We start from the raw sequence: 15,270 nt of genomic DNA on the forward strand, positions 1-15,270 counted from the left end.
GAATCGGGGGTTTTAGGAGTTACCCCATCTACATGAGTAGCAAGTACCTCTAATTTTTTTGGTATTTTGCATTCCATATCCATAACTAAAGATAGAGAAAAACTAAGCACATCAAATAAAAATTAATTATTAGTGATAAAGCAAACAAGCACACACGAGAATACTCACCCCACACTATGACTCCCCGGCAACGGCGCCAGAAAAAGGTCTTGATAACCCACAAGTGTATGGGATCGCAACAGTTTTCGATAAGTAAGAGTGTCGAACCCAACGAGGAGCTAAAGGTAGAACAAATATTCCCTCAAGTTCTATCGACCACCGATAAAACTCTACGCACGCTTGACATTTGCTTTACCTAGAACAAGTATGAAACTAGAAGTACTTTGTAGGTGTGATGGGATAGGTTTGCAAGATAATAAAGAGCATGTAAATAGAAAGTAGGGGATGTTTAGATAAAGATGCAATAAAGTAAATATAGCGAGTGTGGAAAAGTGGTGGTAGGAGTTGTGAAATTGTCCCTAAGCAATTGACTATGTTACTAGACCGGTAATCACTATTGCAATTCTATTTGAGGGAGAGGCATAAGCTAACATACTTTCTCTTCTTCGATCATATGCACTTATGATTGGAACTCTAGCAAGCATACGCAACTACTAAAGATTCATTAAGGTAAAACCCAACCATAGCATTAAAGTATCAAGTCCTCTTTATCCCATACGCAACAACCTACTTACTCGGGTTTGTGTTTCAGTCACTCACGCAACCCACTATAAGCAAATCATGAACGCATTGCAACACCCTACAACGGTAATCCCTCACGCTTGTGCGACACGGAGGGCACCATAAGACAGCACCAATAATAAAACATGCAAATCAAACCAATCATAGCAATTCATCAATCACCGATAGGACAATAGAAATCTACTCAGACATCATAGGATGGAAACACATCATTGGAAAATAATATGAAGCATAAAGCACCATGTTCAAGTAGAGGGTACAACGGGTTGCGGGAGAGTGGACCACTGTAGATAGAGGGGGGAAGGTGATGGAGATGTTGGTGAAGATGGCGGAGGTGTTGGTGAAGATCGCGGTGATGATGATGGCCCCCGGCAGCGCTCCGGCGCCACCGGAAGCAAGGGGGAGAGAGGCCCCTTCTTCTTCTTCTTCCTTGACCTCCTCCCTAGATGGGAGAAGGGTTTCCCCTCTGGTCCTTGGCTCCCATGGCTTGGGAGGGGCGAGAGCCCCTCCGAGATTGGATCTATCTCTTTGTTTCTGCGTTCCCTGATTCTGCCCCTTCACCGTTTCCTATATATCTGGAGATCCATAACTCTGATTGGGGTGAATCTTTCACCCAGATTTTTCTCGTAAAATTAGCTTTCTTGCGGCAAAAGAAGAGCATCAACCGCCTTACGGGTGGCCCACGAGAGTCGAGGGTGCGCCAAGGGGGAGGGCGCGCCCCTCTATCTCGTGGCCACCCTAGACACCGTTTCGTGTTGATTCTTCCTCCGGAAAATCCCAAATATTCCAAAATAATTCTCCGTCTGTTTTTATTCTGTTTGGATTCCGTTTGATATTGGTTTTCTGCGAAACATAAAACATGCAACAGACAGGAACTGGCACTGGGCACTGGATCAATATGTTAGTCCCAAAAATAGTATAAAAAGTTTCCAAAAGTATATAAAAGTTGAAGAATATTGGCATGGAACAATAAAAAATTATAGATACGACGAAGACGTATCAAGACCCTAGAAGCTTCGGGAGGAGGCCAAAAGGCAAAGGAGTAGGCGACAAGGCACTTGGGCGCGCCCAGGGGGTAGGCGCACCCAAGTACCTTGTGGGCCCCTCGTTTCTATGTCTGACCTAATCCCACCTCTATAAATTCTCCAAAATCAGGAAACCAACAGAGAGCCACCCAAAATACTTTTTCCGCCGCAGCAAGTCTCTGTTCTTCTGTGATCCCATCTGGAGGCCTTTTACGACACTCTGCCGAAGGGGGAATGGATCACGGAGGGCTTCTATATCAACCTTGCTACCCTTCCAATGATGTGTGAGTAGTTTACCATAGACCTAGGGGTCCATAGCTAGTAGCTAGATGGCTTCTTCTCTCTCTTTGATCTTCAATACCATGTCCTCCTCGATGTTCTTGGAGTTCTACCCGGTGTAATCTTCTTTTGCGGTGTGTTTCTTGGGATCTGATGAATTGTGGGTTTATGATTAGATTATTCATGATAAATATTTGAGTATTTTCTGAATTCTTATATGCATGATTATTGTAGCTTTGTATTTCTCTGTGATCTAACCGTTTGGTTTGGCCAACTAGATTGATTTATCTTGCAATGGGGGAGGTGCTTTGTAATGCGTTCGATCTTGCGGTGATCTATATCTTAGTGACAGAAGGGGACAAGACACGTATTTGTATTGTTGCCATTAAGGGGAAAACAACGGGGTTTATTCATGCTGGTTGAGTTTACTTTTCTACATCATGTCATCTTGCTTAAGGCGTTAGTCCGTTCTTTATGAACTTAATACTCTAGATGCATGCTGGATAGTAATCGATGTGTGGAGTAATAGTAGTAGATGCAGGCAGAACTCGGTCTACTTGTCTCGGACGTGATTCCTATATACATGATCATTGCCTTGAATATCTTCATAACTTTGCGCTTTTCTATCAATTGCCCAGTAGTAATTTGTTTACCCATCGTGTGCTTTTTGTTTGAGAGAGAAATATCTAGTGAAAACTATGGCCCCCGGGTCTATCTTTTATCATATATAAAATCCTAAAATATATACCTTGCTACAATTTACTTAACGTTATTTCATTTTGTGTTTTAATCTATCTATCTGTCACTACGGGAATTGGTCCTTGCAATTAACCACCAAGGGATTGACAACCCCTCGTTTGCGCTGGGTGCAAGTATTTGCTTTTGTGTGTGTAGGTGTTGCTAATGAGGTTTCGCGTGGTTATCCTACTGGATTGAAAACCTTGATTCTTAACTAAGAGAAATACTTATCTCTACTATATTGCATCATTCTCTCCTCTTCGGGAAATCCCAATGCAGCTCACAAGTAGTACAAAGAATTTTTGGCACCGTGATACGTCTATTTTGCATCTTGTTTCCTACTGTTATTATGTTGTTTTATTGTATAATAATGCTTTTTGGAGTAATTCTAATGCCTTTTCTCTCATAGTATACAAATTATACACAAAGGGGGAGAATTCTGGTAGTTGGAAATCTGGACCTGAAAAAGCTATGTCAAGCTACCTGTTCTTCACAACTCCAAATGAGCTGAAACTTCACAAGGATTTTTGATGGAATATTTATGAAATACTGGAGCAAATAAGTACCAGAGGGGGCCACCAGGTGGGCACAACCCACCTGGGCGCGCCAGGAGGCCCAGGTCCGCCCTGGTGGGTGCTGCCCTCCTCGGCCCACCTTCGGTGCCCATCTTCTAGTATATAAGTCATTTTGACCTAAAATAATGAAGGGGAGGGCATTCGGGACGAAGCGCCGCCGTCTCGAGGTGGAAATTTGACAGGAGCACTTTTGCCCTCCGACGAAGCGATTCCGCCGGGGGAACTTCCCTCCCGGAGGGGGAAATCATCGTCATTATCATCACCAACAACTCTCCCATCTTGGGGAGGGCTATCTTCATCAACATCTTCAACATCACCAACTCCTCTCAAACCCTAGTTCATCTCTTGTGTTCAATCTTTGTACCGGAACTATAGATTGGTGCTTGTGGGTGACTAGTAGTGTTGATTACATCTTGTAGTTGATTACTATATGGTTTATTTGGTGGAAGATTATATGTTCAGATCCATTATGCTATTTAATACCCTATGATCTTGAGCATGTTTATCACTCGTGAGTAGTTACTTTCATTCTTAACATCACGAGAGAAATCATGTTGCAAGTAATCATGTGAACTTGATATGTGTTCGATATTTTAATGATATGTATGTTGTCATTCTCTTAGTGGTGTCATGTGAACATCGACTACATGACACTTCACCATATTTGGGCCTAAGGGAATGCATTTTGGAGTAGTTATTAGATGATGGGTTGCGAGAGTGACAGAAGCTTAAACCCCAGTTTATGCGCTATTCCATAAGGGACCGATTGGATCCAAAAGTTTAATGTTATGGTTAGAATTTATTCTTAATACTTTTCTCGTAGTTGCGGATGCTTGCGAGAGGGTTAATCATAAGTAGGAGGTTTGTTCAAGTAAGAGCATCACCTAAGCACTGGTCCACCCACATATCAAATTATCAAAGTAGTGAACACGAATTAAGCCAACATGATGAAAGTGACTAGATGAAATTCCCGTGTACCCTCAAGAACACTTTGCTTATCATAAGAGATTGTTTTGGCCTATCCTTTGCCAAAAAAGGATTGGGCTACCTTGCTGCACTATTGTTACTACTATCGTTACTTGCTCGTTACAAATTATCTTGCCATCAAACTACTTTGCTACTTACAATTTTAGCACTTGTAGACATTACCTTGCAGAAAACCACTTGTCGTTTCCTTCTGCTCCTCGTTGGGTTCGACACTCTTACTTATCGAAAAGGCTACAATTGGCCCCATATACTTGTGGGTCATCAAGGCTATTTTCTAGCGCCGTTGCCGGGGAGTGAAGCGCTCTTGGTAAGTGGAAATTGGTAAGGAAACATTATTACTACATGCTGAAATTTATTGTCACTTGCTACTATGGAAAACAATCCTTTGAGTGGTTTGTTCGGGGTATCTTCACCTCGACCGGAACCACAATTAGTTGCCCCTAAACCTACTGCACCTACTGAAAATATTGAATATGAAATTCCTTCAGGTATGGTAGAACAACTGCTAGCTAATCCTTATGCAGGAGATGGAACTGAACATCCTGATATGCACTTGATATATGTGGATGAAATTTGTGGATTGTTTAAGCTTGCAGGTTTGCCCGGAGATGAAGCTAAGAAGAAGGTTTTCCCTTTATATTTGAAGGGAAAATCATTGACATGGTATAGGCTATGCGATGATATTGGATCTTGGAACTGGAATCGGTTGAAATTGGAATTTCATCAAAAAAACTATCCTATGCATCTAGTTCATCATGATCGGAATTATATAGTTTTTGGCCTCATGAAGGAGAAAGTATTTCTCTAGCTTGGGGGAGGCTTAAGTCAATGTTATATTCATGCCCCAATCATGATCTCTTAAGAGAAATTATTATTCAGAATTTTTATGCTCAGCTTTCTCGTAATGATCAATCCATCCTCGATACTTCTTGTACTGGTTCTTTTATGAAGAAGACTATTGAATTCCAGTGGGATATTTTAGAAAGAATTAAACGCAACTCTGAAGATTGGGAACTCGACGAAGGTAAAGAGTCAGGTATTGAACCTAAGTTTGATTGTGTTAAATCTTTTATGAATACCGATGCTTTTCAGAAGTTTAGCACTAAATATGGACTTGACTCTGAGATAGTAGCTTCCTTTTGTGAATCTTTTGCTACTCATGTTGATCTCCCTAAGGAGAAGTGGTTTAAATATCACCCACCTATTAAAGAGGAAGTTAAAGAACTAGTAAAAGCTAAATAAGAAACTTACAATGTTGATCGAGTTGTTCCCACTGCTTATATTGAAAAAACACATTTCCCTGTTAGGATGAAGGAACATGCTAAGGCTTCAACTGTGGTTAACAAAAGTTATGTTAGAACACCCAAACCAGCTGAACAAATTAGAGTTGAACCTAGTGTTGCTATGATTAAAGATCTCTTAGTCGATAATATTGATGGGCATGTTATTTACTTATGTGATGAAGCATCTAGAATTGCCAAACCTGATAAAAAGGATAAACATAGACCAGTTGTTGGCATGGCTAGTGTGAGTGTTATTCCTTTTTCCTTATATGAAGAAATTAAGAATGAAATAGCACCTGCTAAAATAGAAGACATAGATGTCACTATTAAACTTGCTAATAGAGATACTATATCACCAATTGGGATTCTTAGAGATGTTGAAGTATTGTGTGGGAAAATCAAATACCCTATTGATTTTCTTGTTCTTGGCTCCCCACAAGATGACTTTTTTCCCATTATCTTTGGTAGACCTTTCTTGAACATCGTCAATGCCATAATAGATTGTAAGAAACAAACTGTCGGTGTTAGCTTTGGTGATGAATCTCATGAATTTAATTTTTCCAAGTTTAGTAGACAACCTCATAAGAAATATTTGCCCAGTAAGGATGAAATTATTGGTCTTGATTCTATTGTTGTACCTCCTACTGATCATTTGGAACAATATTTGCTAGACCATGAAAATGATTTGCATATGCGTGAAAGAAATGAAATAGATAGAATCTTTTTCAAACAACAACCTCTGCTTAAACACAATTTGCCTATTGAAACTCTAGGAGGTCCTTCTCCACCTAAAGGCGATCCTGTGTTTGAATTAAAACAATTACCAGACACTTTGAAATATGCTTATCTTGATGAGAAAAAGATATATCCTGTTATTATTAGTGCTAACCTTTTAGAACATGAAGAAGAAAGATTATTGAAAGTTCCAAGGAAGCACAGAGCTGCTCCTGGATATACTCTTGATGATCTTAAGGGCATTAGTCCCACTCTATGTCAGCACAAGATTAATATGGAACCTGATGCTAAACCCGTTGTTGATCACCAACGCCGGTTAAATCCGAAAACGAAAGAAGTGGTAAGAACGGAAATACTGAAACTTCTAGAAGCAGGTATAATTTATCATATAGCTAATAGATGGGTAAGTCTTGTTCATTGTGTCCCTAAGAAGGGAGGTATTAATGTTGTTCCTAATGATAAGAATGAGCTTATTCCACAAAGAATTGTCACAGGGCTATAGGATGGTAATTGACTATAGAAAATTAAACAAAGCAACTAGAAAAGATCATTACCCTTTGCCTTTTATTGATCAAATGTTAGAAACATTGTCTAAGCACACACATTTTTGCTTCCTTGATGGATATTCTGGTTTTTCACAAATACCTGTTTCACAACCTGATCAAGAAAAGACCACTTTTACTTGTCCTTTTGGAACTTGTGCTTGTAGATGTATGCCTTTTGGTTTATGTAATGCACCCGCTGCCTTTCAAAGATGTATGACTGCTATATTCTCTGATTTTTGTGAAAAGATTGTTGAGGTTTTCAGAGATGACTTTTCCGTTTATGGGAAGTCTTTTGATGATTGTTTAAGCAATCTTGATCGAGTTTTGCAGAGATGTGAACAAACAAATCTTATCTTGAATTGGGAGAAGTGCCACTTTATGGTTAACGAAGGTATTGTTTTGGGCCATAAAATTTCTGAAAGAGGCATTGAAGTGGACCAGGCCAAGGTTGATACAATTGAGAAAATGCCATGTCCTAAAGATAACAAAGGTATTCTTAGTTTCCTTGGTCATGCTGGTTTCTATAGGAGGTTTATCAAAGACTTTTCTAAAAAATTTAGGCCTCTTACGAATCTTTTGCAAAAGGATATTCCATTTGTGTTTGATGATGATTGCTTAGAAGCCTTTGAAACACTAAAGAAAGCCTTAATTATTGCACCTATTTTTCAACCACCTTATTGGAACTTGCCTTTTGATATTATGTGTGATGCTAGTGATTATGTTGTTGGTGCTGTTCTAGGATAAAGAGTTGATAAGAAACTGAATGTTATTCATTATGCTAGTAAAACTCTAGACAGTGCTCAACGAAATTATGCTACTACTGAAAAAGAATTCTTAGCAATGGTGTTTTCTTATGATAAATTTAGATCTTACATTGTTGATTCTAAAGTGATTGTTCACACTGATCATGCTGCTATAAAATATCTTATGGAAAAGAAAGATGCTAAACCTAGACTCATTAGGTGGGTTCTTCTACTACAAGAATTTGATTTGCATATTACTAATAGGAAAGGAGCAAAGAACCCCGTAGCTGATAACTTGTGTAGGCTTGAAAATATTCTTGATGACCCACAACCTATTAATGATAGCTTTCCTGATGAACAATTAACTACAACAATGTTTCTAATAGTACACCTTGGTATGCTGACTATGCTAATTATATTGTTGCTAAATACATACCACCTAGCTTCACATACCAATAAAAGAAAAAAATCTTCTATAATTTAAGACATTACTTTTGGGATGACCCACATCTTTATAAAGAAGGAGTAGATGGTATTATTAGATGTTTTGTACCTGAGCATGAACATGAACAAATCCTACGGAAATGTCACTCTGAAGCTTATGGAGTACATCACGCGGGAGATAGAACCGCTCATAAGGTATTGCAATCTAGCTTTTATTGGCCTACTCTCTTCAAGGATGCCCATAAGTTTGTCTCATCTTGTGATGAATGCCTAAGAATAGGTAATATTAATAAGCATCAGGAAATGCCTATGAATTATTCACTTGCTGTTGAACCATTTGATGATTGGGGATTTGATTTCATGGGAACTTTTCTTTCCTCTAATGGGTATACACATATTTTGGTTGATGTTGATTATGTTACTAAGTGGGTAGAAACTATTCCAACCAGTAGTGCTGATCACAACACCTCTATTAAAATGCTTAAGGAAGTTATTTTCCCAAGGTTTGGAGTCCCTAGATATTTAATGATTGATGGTGGTTCACACTTTATTCATGGTGCTTTCCGTAAAATGCTTGCTAAGTATGATGTTAACCATAAAATTGCATCACCCTATCATCCTCAGTCTAGTGGTCAAGTTGAACTTAGCAATAGAGAAATAAAACTAATCTTACAAAAGACTATCAGTAGGTCCCGGAATAATTGGTCTAAGAAATTAGATGATGCATTTTGGGCTTATATAACAGCTTATAAAAATCCCATGGGTATGTCTCCATATAAAATGGTTTATGGAAAAGCTTGTCATTTGCCTCTTGAGTTAGAACACAAAGCATATTGGGCAATTAAGGAAATCAATTATGATTTCAAACTTGCGGGTGAAAAGAGGCTATTTGATATTAGCTCATTACATGAATGGCGAAACCAGGCTTATGAAAATGCAAAGTTATTCAAAGAAAAAGTTAAAAGATGGCATGTCGAAAGAATCCAAAAGCGTGAGTTCAAAGCTGGAGAATATGTTCTTTTGTACAACTCTCATTTTAGATTCTTTGCAGGAAAACTCCTCTCGAAATGGGAAGGACCCTATGTCATCGAGGAGGTCTACCGATCGGGAGCTATTAGAATAAATAATGCCAAAGGTACTAACCCGAAGGTTGTCAATGGGCAACAAAAACACTATATCTGAGGTACGACCATTAATGTTGAAAGCAATATCATCCAAACTTTGACACCGAAAGAACACATAAAGAAAACCTTTCGGAACACCCCAGAATCATGAAAAAGGGAGGTGCGTGATACGGTGAGTAAACGGACTCCGAAAAATGCGCAAAAATATTTTTTGTCAGTTTTGGAATATTTAAAAAATTAGGAAAATAAGAAACTTCCAGGAAAGTGACCCTGGTGGGCATGCCACCCCGGTGGGTTGTGACCACCTTGGGTACTTTCGGACTCCTTTTTTCTTCCATTCTGCTTGTTCCCCAAGATAAAAAATCTTTATATACCTCCCGAACCTGTTGACCTCTGTGTCGTGGAGAAATCTCCTGTTTTCTTTTCTTGCTGTTTTCTGTCAGATTCAATCTATCATGGCCGCTTCAAGCTCCTCTAAGGACAAGTTCTTCGACAATGTCGTCAACCCATATCTGCGGGAGGTGATGCAGCACCCTCAAGCTATCCAGATGCACGATGGGGTGCTGCACATCCGCGATGTGCAAGGACCCAAGGGGACTGGATCCATGGAGGCCAGGCTTCAAGTTATGGAGCATGAGATCTTTAGGTGCAAGGAGATGGTGGAACATGGACTCAAAACCAATCACCTCATGATCGTGGACTACACGTGATACCAAGGCGGATGGCAAGTCCATAAAGGACATCGTCTTATCCCTCAATGAGCAAATTAACTTCCTCCGTAGCCAGATTCACGACCTTCAAAGCCATGTCTTTGAATATGAGGCAAGGTTCAAAGGTATGAGTTTGGCTGCCAGTTGCAGGATCCGAGAGACTCACTCTTCCTCTTATGATGGTGAACCTCTGCCATTGGAACCCAAGGACAAGAAACCTTTTACTTCATCACCACCACCGTCTTCTTCACCAACAAAAGAAAATTGAGTACCGGGTACGGGCACTACCCTTGGATTTCGCCAAGCTTGGGGGAGGTGCCCCGGTATCATATCATCTCCACTATCTTTTGCCTTTACTTCCCTAGTTCGGTCCACGGTTATCTTTTGCTTTTATATGAATACAAGTTTAGTTCGATCCTTTCTTTTTGAGAGTTTGCTTAGTGATCAATCCTTGTAATCGTGTGCGAGATATATAATAAAGTTTAGTTTGAGTTTTGCCTTTTTTACTTTCTTGTCTCAATAAAAAGAAAAGAAATAAATGAAAAAGATCATATGCTAAACTTCTGGTAGGTGATGACATTACACAAGGAAAAGTATAAGTAGAAATTTTTATGGTAGATTGACAAACATAGCATTAGTCAATGATGCAACTCATGAAATAATTAATAAGGGAAGAGAAGATTGACATACAAATACACTATCCTGGAAATCTTTTGTGATTGTGAGCACCCATTAAAATATTATATGCCAAAATTGTTGATGTTGGATAAGGAAGACAACATAATGATTTATGTTTGTTCATATTAACATAGAAGTTATATTGTCATAGATCCTTAAACATGTGGTGCTTGCCCCTATCTTTGCTAGCCAAAAACTCCCACTAAGTAGAGATACTACTTGTGCATCCAAAACCCTTAAACCCAAATCTTGTTTGAGAGTCCACCATACCTACCTATGGATTGAGTAAGATCCTTCAAGTAGGTTGTCATCAGTGCAAAAAGGGCAACAAAATTGCTTCTAAAAGTGTAAGATCATTTAGTGTAAAGGGAAATTGAGAGTTGTACGAACTTGTGATGGTGAAGAATAAAAGCGACAAACTACATAATAAAGGTTCCCATCACAAGGGGATATATAATGTGATGTTCTCTTGCTCTAAGGGGTTGAGCATACAAACAAAAAGCACATGTCAACCTCTGCTTCCCTCTGCAAAGGGCCTATCTTTTACTTTCATGTATTTACTTCCATGCAAGAGTCAAAGTTTTTCTCTCTATTCCTTCTATTTTTATCCTTTGGCAAGCATCATGTGGTGAGAAAAGATCTAGGCACATATATCCAGTTGAATATGGGTAGCATGAGTTATTATTGTTGACATCACCCTTGAGGTGATTGCGTTAGGAAGCGAAACTATAAGCCCCTATCTTCCTATGTGTCCGGTTAAAACATTTTGCTCATCTGTATGCGGTGAATGTTAGCAATCATAGAATACTAAATGATGGTTGAGTATGTGGACTTTCCTAAAGGCTCCGATACATGACCCTTCCTGAAAAGATGATGAATTGTAGTTGCAAAATTGACTGAGAACATAGTTTGTTGGTTTCCAATAAAGCTTATGCTTTATACTTTGATGTTGTGATGAATTGTCACTTGCTCATGAGAAGTCTATGATAAAAGTTCTATGATAAAAGTTTTATGTTAAAGTTTGTTGCTGTTATAATAAGTTACATGATGCTGCTATGCCTGTATTTTTGTTTTTATCGACACATCTCTCTGTAAGCATGTGGACATGTTTTTCGATTTCGGTTTTCGCTTGAGGACAAGCGAGGTCTAAGCTTGGGGGAGTTGATACGTCCATTTTGCATCATGTTTTCCTACTGTTATTTACGTTGTTTTATTGTATAATAATGCTTTTTGGAGTGATTCTAATGCCTTTTCTCTCATAATATACAAGGTATACGCAAAGGGGGAGAATTCTGGCAGCTGGAAATCTGGAGCTGAAAAAGCTACATCAAGCTACCTATTCTGCACAACTCCAAATGAGCTAAAACTTCACGAGGATTTTTATGGAATATTTAAGAAATACTGGAGCAAATAAGTACCAGAGGGGGGCCACCAGGTGGGCACAACCCACATGGGTGCGCCAGGAGGCCCAGGCACGCCCTGGTGGGTGCTGCCCTCCTCGCCCCACCTCCGGTGCCCATCTTTTGGTATATAAGTCATTTTGACCTACAATAATGAAGGGGAGGACATTCGGGACGAAGTGTCGCTGTCTCGAGGCGGAACTTGGGCAAGAGCACTTTTTCCCTCTAGCGGAGCGATTCCGCTGGGGGAACTTCCCTCCTGGAGGGGGAAATCATCGTCATTATCATCACCAACAACTCTCCCATCTTGGGGAGGGCTATCTTCATCAACATCTTCAACAGCACCAACTCCTCTCAGACTCTAGTTCATCTCTTGTGTTCAATCTTTGTACCAGAACTATAGATTGGTGCTTGTGGGTGATTAGTAGTGTTGATTACATCTTGTAGTTGATTACTATATGGTTTATTTGGTGGAAGATTATATGTTCAGATCCATTATGCTATTTAATACCCCTCTGATCTTGAGCATGTTTATCAATTGTGAGTAGTTACTTTCATTCTTGAGGTCACGGGAGAAATCAATTGTGGCTAATAAACTTTCACAATAAGTGTATGAGTTCTTTATGACTAATGTAAGTCCATGGATTATACACACTCTCACCTTTCCACAATTTGCTAGCCTCTTTGGTACTATGCATTGCCCTTCCTCACCTCGAGAGTCAGTGCAAACTTCACCAGTGCATCCAAACCCCGTGATATGATATGCTCTATCACACATAATCCTCAGTATATCTTCCTCAAAAGAGCCGCCATACCTACCTATTATGGCATTTCCATAGCCATTCCGAAATATATTGCCATGCAACTTCCACCGTTACGTTTTTATGACACACATCATCATTGTCATATTGCTTTGCATGATCATATAGCTAACATATATATAGTATTTGTGGCTCAGCCACCATTCATCATTCTCATACATGTTACACTAGCATCATTGCACATCCTGGTACACTGCCAGAGGCATTCATATAGAGTCATATTTTGTTCTAGTATCGATTTGTAATTTTGAGTTGCAAGTAAATGGAAGTGTGTTACTACTATTCATTATTATAGCATTGTACTAGTGAGGAAAACAAGAGAGGCCAAAAAGAGCACAAGAAAAAAGGCCAAAAAGAGCCCACAAAAAATGAGAGAAAAAGAGAGAAGGGGCAATCTTACTATCCTTTTCCACACTTATGCTTCAAAGTAGCACCATGTTTTCATATAGAGAGTCTCCTATGATTTCATTTTCATACACTAATGGGAATTTTAAAGGATCGAGAAGAGGGGTCTAGAGGGGGGTTGATTAGACCCTTAACAAGCAAAAGTAGCAGTTTTTTAATTTATTCTAGTTAAGGTTGAGTTTAGCACATGTTAAAGCACTCACAATACATTTGAAGCAAGCATGACAAGAGTAAATGCAGCGGAAAGAGTAAAGCATGTAAGTTGCAATAAAGTAAAGGGACATGATTGGAGTGTGCAAATGCAATGGAGACGCTGAGAATTTTTGGTGTGGTTCCGATAAGTGGTGCTATCGTACGTCCAGGTTGATGTAGACTTCAATCCACAAAGGGTAACGGCTGCGCGAGTCCACAGAGGGCTCCACCCACGAAGGGTCCACGAAGAAGCAACCTTGTCTATCCCACCATGGCCATCGCCCACGAAGGACTTGCCTCACTCGGGTAGATCTTCACGAAGTAGGCGATCTCCTTGCCCTTACAAACTTCTTGGTTCAAGTCCACAACAAGTAGGAGGCTCCCAAGCGACATCTAACCAATCTAGGAGACACCACTCTCCAAAAGTTAATAGACAGTGTTTTGATGATGAACTCCTTGCTCTTGTGCTTCAAATGATATTCTCCCCAACACTCAACTCTCTCTCTCTCTCTCTCTCTCAGATTTGGCTATGGTGGAAATATGATTTGAGTGGAAAGCAACTTGGGGAAGGCTATAAATCAAGGTTCAAATGGTAGGAATGGAATCTCTTGATCTCAACACATGAGTAGGTGGTTCTCTTAAAGAAAGTGAATGATGAAAGTGTAGGCACGTTCTGATGGCTCTCTAAAAAATGGATATGGGGGTGGAGGGGTATATATAGCCTCCACACAAAATCCAACCGTTACACACATTTGACTCATCTCCATGGGACTGAATGGTTAAACTCGGTGGCACCGATCAGTTCAAAAATGTGAACATTAGGAATCTCGGTGGGACCGACTGGAACAACTCGGTGGGACCGATGTGCTAGGGCTTAGGGCAAACCTCATCTCGGTGGAGCCAATTGCATCAAGTCGGTGAGACCAACATGAACCAGTAAGGCAACAGAGAGTTGGTGAAGCCATCTCGGTGAGACCAATTGCAATTCTCGGTGAGACCGAAATAATTGTAACAAGTAACAGAGGGTTGGCAAGGCCATCTCGGTGAGACCAAACTGTTAGGGTTTCAGACAGTGGCTAGGTCATGTGAAATCGATGGCTCCAGATAAATAGAATTGGTGGGGCCGAGTTGGAGTTTTGGGTTAGGACATATTTGCATGGATAAAGTGACTGAGGGTTTTGGAGCAATATTACTAAGCACTTGAACAACCAGCTCATCAAGCAACACTTCATCCCCTTTTAATAGTATTGGCTTGCCTATGGATCACTGATGTCTACTATGCAACCTTATTCGTGTAGACGTTGTTGGGCCTCCAAGTGCAGAGGTTTGTAGGACTGTAGCAAATTTCCCTCAAGTGGATGACCTAAGGTTTATCAATCCCTGGGAGGCGTAGGATGAAGATGGTCTCTCTCAAACAACCCTGCAACCAATTAACAAAGAGTCTCTTGTGCCCCCAACACACCCAATACAATGGTAAATTGTATAGGTGCACTAGTTCGGCGAAGAGATGGTGATACAAGTGCAATATGGATGGTAGATATAGGTTTTTGTAATCTGAAATTATAAAAAGAGCAAGGTAACTAATGATAAAAATGAGCACAGATGGTATTGCAATGCTAGGAAACAAGGCCTAAGGTTCATACTTTCACTAGTGCAAGTTCTCTCAACAATAATAACTTAACTGGATCATATAACTATCCCTCAACATGCAACAAAGAGTCACTCCAAAGTCACTAATAGCAAAGAACAAACGAAGAGATTATTGTAGGGTACGAAACCACCTCAAAGTTATTCTTTCTGATCGATCTATTCAAGAGTCCATAGTAAAATAACACGAAGCTATTC

Source organism: Triticum dicoccoides, chromosome 7B (assembly GCF_002162155.2).
Source record: "Triticum dicoccoides isolate Atlit2015 ecotype Zavitan chromosome 7B, WEW_v2.0, whole genome shotgun sequence".
NCBI lineage: Eukaryota > Viridiplantae > Streptophyta > Magnoliopsida > Poales > Poaceae > Triticum > Triticum dicoccoides.